Here is a 10221-nt window from a genome sequence, read left to right on the forward strand (position 1 = left end):
TGCTACTATGGGCTTCAATAAATATTATTGTGTAGTGGGGTTTGCCGCATGGATGAAGGACAAAGACTGGCATAGTGCATAGCACGCTTTATTGGTACACAACCAGAGATTCCGCTAACGGCCGGCAGGCCAACTATATACACTCTTGGGGACACACCCCTGAGCCCCGTTGGTGGGTTTGAATCTCCCGCCACGGTGCTCATTGGCTCCCCAGTGGAGGGACTAGGAGCCTAGTCCCTATTGTTCTCCCAGAGTCAAGCTTTGGGATACTCGCTGGCCCCGGTGGCGGCCAGCGGACACAACAAATATGTTAGTCTTTTAAGGTGCCAGACTCCTTTTCAGGTTTTTTGCTGCAACAGACCAAGATCTGTAATGCATACAGTAGGATGCTGTACCTCTCTAATCTCAGTGAAATGACTACCACATACAGATAATTCATAATGAGGGAAGTACATGCTGCATATACATAGAGATATTCTTTTTGGTTGTAATGCGCAACATAAAGAAAGGCCCAGCAAGTGGTGATCTGCTGTAACCAACCAAACCAAATGATAACAAGCTGAGCAAGGACTTTGTATGTATGTGTGCATGTCCAAGGTTACAAGACACATGAAGTCACCTTATTCCAGATCAGACTACTGGGCTATCAAGGTCCGTAATGTCTACACCAAGAGTCCCCGGCACCTTTGGAATTCTGAAACATGGTGGTGGGTACAACTACAAAATGGCTTTCTCCAGAGACGGAGCAAACCACAAAATGTCAGGGAGTGAGGTTATACAAAACTCTAATAGTAACTCATCAGAATTTTACATAGAAGTTTGGTTTAACATGATGCCTTTTTAAAATGAACATACGGTTTAAAAACATTTTCTTGCATACACACACAGTAATGCAGTGAAGATACTTCTGTGGTGGCAGCTGTTCCTGAAGCAACTTTTAAAAAATCTGCACAGCTAACCAAATCTTCAGTGGCCAAATCAGAAGTCCTGCTGGACAATAGCCCCACCTGCCCTCACTTGGGGGGTGTCAGAAACAGTGACAGCTGTGGACAGAAGACCTGAACTGAAGTCATTCCCAGGTCTAATTTTGTGGCTTACTTCAGCACTCTGGTTGAGGACAAACACCTCTGGAGATGAGGGAGAGGTTTTTTGGTGTGTGTGTGGATTTTAATAGTTACTGGTCTGGATCTTGTGGCTCCATTCCCACAGTGGTGCTTTCCCTTTGATCAAGGCACTTGAACACACACAACCCTTATCAGAATGAATCTGTGTGATCCAACATATTGTATTTCTTGGGCCCCTCTTGCCCCATTCTTGTTTCCTTTGCCCACCGATTAGCTTACCTCCCTATCCCTACTGTTTCACACAAACATGTACTGACTTTTCCTCTTTGTGTTGCATACTCTGGTGCCAGTGTTTAGGAAATCCTGATGTTGGGGTTGGCTGACACACTGTATATACATGCCAAGAGTGGAGTCCCAAAGCAGTGTGGTGAATAAATCTGCTCCCACCAAAATGGCCTCTTCTGCTACTAATATTATTATTATGAATGGTCACAGTAAGATATTTGACTGGTAGATGGTGTTCTGCAATTCAAGATATAGCTAGATTATTGGGAATTGCAGCTGTATCTTTGCAGGATTCTCACTGTTCCAAGCGATACTGTCTTCTGGAGCTGAGCTGGTGTTATTTGCTAGATGCCCAGGTGCTTCTTGAGACTTCTAGCCACTGCTCCAAGAGCTCCAATGACAACTGGCACAATGGTAACTTTCTTCTCCTAGAGGCTCTCTATTTGTAGGTCTTGATACTCTGTGATCTTCTCCTGTTCTTTCTTTTCTATTCTGCTGCCTCCTGGGATTGGAATGTCAATCATCCAGACCCTATTTCTCATTTTTCTACAATTGTGATATCAGGGCTGTTATGCTCCAGGTGTTTATCTGTTTGTAATTGGAAGTCCCAAAGAATCTTTGTTTCATCATTCTCCATGATCTTGTCTGGTTTGTGTTCCCATGAATTTCTGGCTGATGGGAAACCATGCTTCTTGCAAAGCTTACAGTGCAACATAGCTGCAAGTCTATTGTGGCGTTCTTTATAGTCAGTCTGAGCAATTTTACTGCAGGCACTGACCGTCTGTCTTGCAAAGTCAATATTCGCTGTCATCACTGGTCTTCTGAATCTTGACTTTCATACTATTCCTTTTGACTTCCAGGTCTTGTACAGCTTGAAAGAGTCCTTCTGTTTCTTTCTTCAAGTGCCCATTTTGGAGCCACTTCCGGGTGTTGTTGTTATCAACTTTATTCTCTCTGTCTTTCAAATATTGCCCATGCAAGTGCTTTTGATGCAGTCTTTTTTGTAATCTTCTTTGGTTTGCTGTAACCCTAAATAAATCTTCCTTGTACACTTCAGCTAGAAACTTATCTTTGCTTTCGTTGGTGTAGTCATTCAGTGCTCTTTTTGTTTGTTGCTGCTGTTGTTGTTATTATTATTATTACTATGGTTTATCCCACATACTTCTTTCCGTCCTCCTCCGTTTTATCCTTACAACAACTCTGTGAGGTAGGTTAGACTGGCAGAGAGTGACAGACCCAAAGTCACCCAGCAAACTTCACTGCAGAGTAGGGATTTTTTTTTAAAACCTCGATCAGGTTAACATCCTTCCTGATGTTGCATCAGACAGTCACAGACAAATCCTTAATTCCTAATCCTCAGAACGGAATAAACAGTAAATCCTGTGGGTCATGGATTTAGTAACCCCAAGTTATTATTAACTCTTACCAACTTCTACTTCAGCCCAGCAGATTTCCGATAAATGTGTATTATCGTTTTTTTAATAAATAAATAAATCTTCAGTACAACTTTTCTTCCCCCCTCCCCCCCGCTTCGGAAAGAAACGCATGCAAACCACCCCACCCCCCGGCAAAAAGAACCCGTAGCCACGGCTTTCGCAGGACTACATTTCCCAAGGGTGCCTTGAGAGAGCATGCGCACTGAAGACACAGTGAAGCTATATAATGACGTAGAGCGGCGAGGCGCGTTCTTTTCCATCGAACTGCGGACTGGTAGGTTGTATGGTAGGGGTGGGCGATCCGTGACCATCCAGTTCGGTGGTCGGTTTTTCCTGGTTCTAATTCTCTTGAGACGTTCTTCGCGCCCCGCTTTGCTCCACTCGACCTATATTGGTTGCTTACAGAATTTTATTCAAGGTATAAGCTTTCGTACGCACGCACGCTTCCTTAGGTTCCTGAGAAACCCGAGGAAGTGCGCGCGCGCGCGCGAGAAAGCTCATCCCGTGAGTGAAACTTTGTTGGTCTTAAAGGTGCCCCTGGACTCAAACTTCGTTCTGCTCCTTCAGACCAACACGGCTAACCGCCTGGATCTGGCCGCTTACAGGCTTGGTAAGGAGGATTGGGACTAGTTCTATTTCTGTGCTCTTGCAAGGGCCGCAGCCAAAGAGCCATCGCAGGACATTTGGGAAGGTTGCCGCTTTCTCTCTCTGTTTGCTGCATGCTATTGTTATGCTCTATCCTTTATTCTGCTTTGGTTTCCTGCCGGGAAGGACCACTTTTTGCCTCCCAGTATACTCTCCGGAGCCTCTTAGTGATTAATTTACCTTATTTAGTACATTTTTAGCCTGGCCTTTCTCTTAAGGAGCATAGGGTTGTTCCTCTCCCCCCCCCCCGGTTTTTTTTGTCTTCACTACAATCTTGTGTGGTAGTTGTGGCTTGAGAGGGAATGCCCAGTAGTAGCTCAGGCCACGTGCTTTATTCAGTTAAGACATATTTATCCTGCCTTTCCACCCACCCAACTTGGCGGTCCCCAAGGTGGTGAACAATCCGAACATTTTAAAGCAAGCTTTAAAATGTACCGACGACGCATGGAGCAATTCAGGGCAGAGTTGGGATTTGAATGTGGGTTTCCAGCATTCTTAACAGCTGCCCCTCCCGCTGCTTCATTATTGTTATTAGGTTTGATCATGTGACTTCCTGGGAGCCTTAACTGGTGAAAGTCTTAGAAAAGTGGTGTGCGTGATGACTTAAAACTTTTTTCCCCATCAGAGCGGAAGTGTTGATCTCTTTGCTGCTAAGCCAGAACCTGTCTGATACACCACTGAACACAGGGGGGGTGAGGCAGGGGGGGTCTGGCAGCCATCCTTTCCTCCCTTCACGTTCTCTTCCATGGCTAATGCTTTACGTTTGGATTTGCAGGTGGAAGGTTTTGCTCTTTGCACACTGGGTGTCCTGCCATTGAGGGCAATGCCTGAACTGTTGCGAGCGACCTTGTCAGAGCAGGAGGTGGTGATGGGAACCTCTAGTGCTCTCCTGCCTCTGCAAAGATGGGTGAGTTTCTGGCTGCTATCTTAAAAGCAGGTCTAATACAGTAAAACCTCTGGGGTCTGATCGTCTGCCCACATTAACTTATGGTTGTAATAGTTAACATGAATGCAAACAGACACATCAGTTTTTTGTCTTAGTTTTACTTACGGACGAAGCCAGCAATTAACGTTTAAAACACAAGAAAATTAATAGGTAGTAAGAGCCCCTTGGTGTTTAGTCATGCCGGCCACATGACCACGGAAACGTCTTCAGACAGCGCTGGCTCTTCGGCTTTGAAACGGAGATGAGCACCGCAACCCTAGAGTTGGATTCGACTGGCTTTCGAGCAAGGGAACCTTTACCTTTTACCTTTAAGAGCACCTGTAAACAAAGGTAAAAGAAGCTTAAAACAGCAATAAAGTGCATTTTAAAATTATTAAGAGACAGACACTTGACAGTAAGATCACTTGCTGCGTTATTATAGATTTTTCTAATTCTTAAAGCTAGCCAACCATATGTAGCCACTTGATACGTTACCTCTGAGTGTCTGTCCCCAAGGAGATTTTTCATAATACATTTTGCCTACTAGTGAGAGGCAAGGACTTAGGAGGCAGAAGTGATTTATGGAGATTATTATGGGCCTTACAATTGAACATAATATGTTCTAAATTTTCAATGCCTTCATTACAGCAGGGGCATATACATTCCTCAAATGGGATTTTCTTACACTTTCCCTCTGTAATCACTAGAGAAAGAACGTCCCAGTGCATAAGAGTAAACGTTCTCCTATATTTGTGGTTTGGCAGATGGTGAAAATAGGCCGTAGAACTTTGTTAATGGGGTCAAGAAGTGTATTCCATGTCTCTGTTCTACAGTATATCATTCTGCCTATCAGTATCCACAATCCTCTGTTTTATCAAACAAAAACATTTTTGCAAATTGCCATTTAAGAATTTTGTGATGAATTTTATCCAAGACTAAGGGATGTGTCTTTGGGGTGTACTCAGTTTGCTGTTAAAAGCGCAGTGTTTGGTAGGAAGCATGAATGTGGGAGAAGAGCTGTATTTCTTGCCAGAGAAAATCTGGGGGAAGATTCCAATACAGTCGTGCCTATCTTTTGTAGACTTTGTCCGTAGGTGCCATTTGCATGCATGATCATGTGGCTGGAAAGCATAGTACATTGCTACATGCCCACTTCTTTGGGATTTAAGCCACATGTAAATCTATTAGTGGCTTGCATTTGGGAGGTGAGGGACGTTATGCATGCAAGCTGTTAATTTGAGAGCAGAAATGAAGAACTCTATATTTGCCAAGTATCTTGTACCGGAGTGGGCTGTCCCTTCTGTGGTGTGAGTCTAAAGCTGATGTGCGTGATGACTAAAACTTTTTTCCCCAGCAGACCGACCCTGTTGATCTTGCTGTTTTAGCCAGCTCTTGTCTGATACATCAGCGTAACTGTTTCTAATGGCTGTGTGGTTTTAGTGTGTTTTAAGTTGTGAGCAAATTGTTTACTAAGGCATCGAAGAAACAGTAAAAACTCCTGTTTTTTTCTGCATCATTTTAGGATGGGTGACACTGATGAGTTCCGTGGAGTAGTTGAACTCGACTGATGGGGAAGAGAGGGTGACTTAAGCCTTGGGAAATGGACCTCTTGTTCCACTGAAATGCCTGGACATACGCAAGAAGTACACAGGTAAGCCCCTCGTCCCAAATAATATTGTTTGCAACTGGGTGGGTGTTACCTCGTGTGCATGTAAAATGTTGTTAAGTTGCAGCTGACTTATGGCAACCCCACAGGGTTTTCAAGGCAAGAGACGTTCAGAGGTGGTTTGCCATTGGCTGCCTCTGCATAGCGGCCCTGGTGTTCCTTGGCTAGTCTCCCATTCAAATACTGACCAGACTGAACTCTGCTTAGCTTCCTAGATCTGACAAGATTGGGCTGGTCTGGGCCATCCAGGTCAGGGCGTGCATTATCTTAGCTTTCCCATTTTTTGTCTTGTCCTTAGGACATTTGTTATTGTCATGCTAATAATGAGGTAGGTTGGGTTGCCAGTGGCTGGTCCAAAGTCACCCAAGGCAGTCCCATAATAGTGTGGGGGTTTAAGTGTAAGTCTTAGATCCTAGTTTGACATTGTAACTGCTACACTGGGAGACCTACCTTGGTGAGCCTGTTGGTACTTCTAGAAATCTGAGAAGGGGCACCACTACAAAATGGCTGCCATGGGAACAAGTCCAGGTTCAAAATGGCTGCTATGGGGTGGGGCCAATTGCAGTACTGGGAGGTTCTCGCAAAGTGTTGTCCTATCTGAATTGGAGCTTTTGAGTCTGCAGAGGGAGCTGTCTCTCCTGGAATCTTCTAAACATCCTTTTGCAGTGAGGAGGCAGCAAGTGTCTTTAAGTTAAAAGAGAGCTCTGACTTATAAAAGCTTATGTTGGAGTAAAATTGGGCTCATCTCTACAGTGCTGCTGGCCCCTATTATATTTTGCTTTCTTTCAGTATCCAAAGGGAAAATATTGCTTGCTCTACATCCCCAGGGAGGGGATTTAAAAGCCTGAGAAGCACGTGGGTGAGAGCTTAGGCTTGTGTTAGTCACCTGGTGAGGAGCCACCCAAGTTCTGTGTTTTCCATTTGAGACTCGATGGGTTTATCCCCAGAACTTGGAATCCGGCTGATGCCAGGAAACAATTCGCAGACAGGGTGGCACCCCCGGGGACCATGTCTGGGTACCAGTGCATTACACTGCATCTAGCAGATTGGGACGGCGATACGCTTGTCAGAGGGTGTACCAGCTTAGCTTTGTATTCTCTCAAATCCTTCCTTATGGAAAACTAGTGTGTTGGGTCAAAAGAGGAGTCCTTCATGTCTGGAAGTGAATTCAATCATTTGAGGCCCTCAGCTGCAGTCTGATGTGGATCAACTCAGCAGTTCATTGTACCTTAGTAAAAACTAAACTTTGGAGAATCAGGCTTGCACTAGGAAGATAAAAAATACCAGCTCAGCTCAGTCCCAATCTCTGCCAAACCAACCTCACATGGTTGCTAAGAGAGGATACCTTAGTGTTGGGGGGGCAACTTAAGTATGCTACTTGGAGCTCCCTGGTGTTGGGGTGGCGGAAAGGAAATTAAGCAACACAACCTAGCATATTGTGGAGGATGCATACTCAGATCTCCCTGGGTTCTGTGTGGTCAGTGCATGAGACTGACACCTTGGAATTGCAAGAGAATGCAAAGTTAATAGTAGGGACTTCTTTTCTCATATAGCAAAAGGAATGGTGCTACCAAGGGAAGATAGAATGGTTTGCTAACAGATTCTTTCAGGTTTCTTAGACTCAGATCACCAGTCCTTTGCTGTACTATAGTATATTACTACTTAACCGGGTTCTTCCAGTTTTGTATAAAATGGCTTTCATACTTTGATACGCCCTGCAATTGTGTTGCAGATCTAAAGACAAGTTGGCTCAGATTCGGATGCTTGAAAGAATGCTGTAGAGTTTGGATGATTCCTCTAGACGAACATCTCCTGAAGGTTGCAGGGTGAGTCTTCGGTTGCTTATGGTCAATGTTAAACGTCCCTTTTAGTAAAACAGAGGTGCTACAAGGCATGTCATTCAGTGGTATATGATGACGCTCAACTTTTTTCCCCATCATATCGGCAATGCTGACCAAACTTGTTCTAGCCAGATGGTCTGATTCCACTGATACTGATGTGTTCCTGTGTCACCTGTCCCCATCTGAAGCTGCATGCGCTTGTTGTATATGTTTCTGTAGGCAAATCTACCAAGACTGCACAGCTGATGCTCATAGAACACCTTAATACACGTCCGGCAGCATAAGTGTGCCTGCCAAGTGTTTTTAGGAAGCGGGTGGGGTCAGGTAGGGCTTTTGCTCAGCAAGGCTTCTAACTGACTTGGAGATCTCATTGGCTGTGTAGATTTTTTTGAAGTGTTGCATTGGCGGCGGTAGTCACCAATACACAAGGCTACACTAAAACACCACATTACTGCAGAAAACTTTGGCAATCATTTTGGGACTGGCTTTGCCTCCCGTGTCAGCCATTTTTTTTTTGTCTATACCCGCCATGCCGTGTCAGAATTCCAAATGTGCCCACACAGGTTCAGAAGTTTGGGGACCCCTGTTTTAGAGCAGTTTTTCCCAAACTCTGGGTACCAGACCAAAAGTGGGTTGTAAAGCATGTTAATGTGGGTCCCATGCTTTTGTAGATTTATTGATTTGTTCATATTCTGTTTCCTGTAGTGGTTTACTGTATCAAGTAAAGTTGGACTTTTGGGTCACCACAGTCATATAGAGAAACGTCTGGTGTAGAGAGCCAGTTTGGTGTAGTGGTTAAGAGTGAGGACTCTGATCTGGGAGAACCGGGTTTGATTCCCCACTCCTCCACATGCAGCTGCTGGTGTGACCTTGGGTCAGTCATAAGTTCTTTTGGAGCTGTTTTCTTAAGGGCAGTTCTTGAGAGAGCTCTCTCAGCCCCACCTAGCTCCCAGGATGTCTGTTGTGGGGAGGGGAAGGGAAAGGAGATTGTGAGCCACACTGAGACTCCTTTTGGTAGTGAAGGGTGTGTATAAATCCAATCTCCTCTTCTTTTCCTCTTATTGCAAAAAGTACAAGTAGGGAATTGAGGTGCAGCATCTTCCATTGCTAAGGCTCTGCAAACTTGCTATGAGACTGTGTGGGTAGAAAAGCAAATTGTTTGTACTCCTAGCACTGTCCAACTTGCTTATAATTACTGCCTGCAATAACATAGACAACTAAGTTGCATTGGTTTCTCTTAACAGGTTCAAGGAATCTGGATGCTGTCTTGTAGCTGGTATGAACTACAAGGTGCTCACGAGAGCAGCTGAGATATCAAATGTCTTCAAGTTGAAATAACTGGAGCTTATTGTTGTTGTACTAATAAATATATAATTTGCACCATGGCAGAGTCAAGTGGTTGTTAATGAATGGTGATGGAGGCTGATTCCCTCAGGTCATCTTCAGGATCCATAGCAGGTTGGCATTCCAGCACTAGTTTGTTAGGTTACTATAACTATAGACTTGATAGGTGGGATAGAGGAGTGTAGGTTGGTGGGAAAGCACGTGACTTGCTTGTATTGTTAGCAGCCATTCTCAGGTCTTGCAAACCAAGGGTCATGACTTTTTATTGAATCAATCCATCTCATGCTGGGTCTTCCTCTTTTCCTTCTGCCTTCAACTTTTCCTAGCATTACTGTCTTTTCCAGTGAATTTCAGCAGGCAGAAAAGACTCTTGCATGTCCATTTCGGCAGTACCAGCAGATTGGGGAGTTTTTGGGCCAGCCGAATGTCAATTTCGACCCCATTATATCCTATGGGCCATTGAAGTCAATGGTGATAACATAGGGTATATTCTGGGGGCTGGAGGGGAGGGGGTTTGAGGGAGAGTCTCCAAACTCACCAGGTAGCTGCTGGAGCCTCTCCCCAAGATACCCACCAAGTTTCAAGAACATTGGACCCCCTGTTTCAATGTTCTTGAAACTTGGTGGGTATCTTGGGAAGAGGCTCCAGCAGCTACCCTGCGGGTTTGGAGACTCTCCCTCAAACCCCTTCCCCTCCAGCCCACAGAATATACCCTATGTTTTCGCCATTGACTTCAATGGCCCATAGGATAATAATGGGGCTGAAGTCGATTCAGATCAGAGAATCTGAATCGGCCCGCAGCAGCCTGAAAGGGGCCTGAATGGGCCATTTTCGGGGGTGCATTCGGTTTAGATGAACCGAATGCACATCCATAGTCCACAGTATATGTGGTCCACAGTATCTGTAAAACTCTTCTCCAACACCACATTTCAAAGGAATCTACTTCCTGTTAGCTTTCTTTGTTGTCTAATTTTCACACCCGTACCCATAGGAAACACTCTACTATGAATTAACT

The 10221-nt window shown here is 44.7% G+C and overlaps 1 long non-coding RNA gene across 1 annotated transcript; it reads left to right on the plus strand.

The window, feature by feature from the left end:
- The first annotated feature begins 3045 nt into the window (after window positions 1–3045).
- On the plus strand, window positions 3046–9241 carry LOC107110180. The gene is made up of 5 exons (XR_001482504.1): window positions 3046–3059; window positions 4206–4337; window positions 5878–6006; window positions 7754–7847; window positions 9107–9241. It is a non-coding gene; the product is annotated as an uncharacterized LOC107110180 (long non-coding RNA).
- Window positions 9242–10221: the final 980 nt, after the last annotated feature.

Source organism: Gekko japonicus, unplaced genomic scaffold, assembly GCF_001447785.1.
Source record: "Gekko japonicus isolate JY-2015 unplaced genomic scaffold, Gekko_japonicus_V1.1 scaffold125, whole genome shotgun sequence".
Lineage (NCBI taxonomy): Eukaryota > Metazoa > Chordata > Lepidosauria > Squamata > Gekkonidae > Gekko > Gekko japonicus.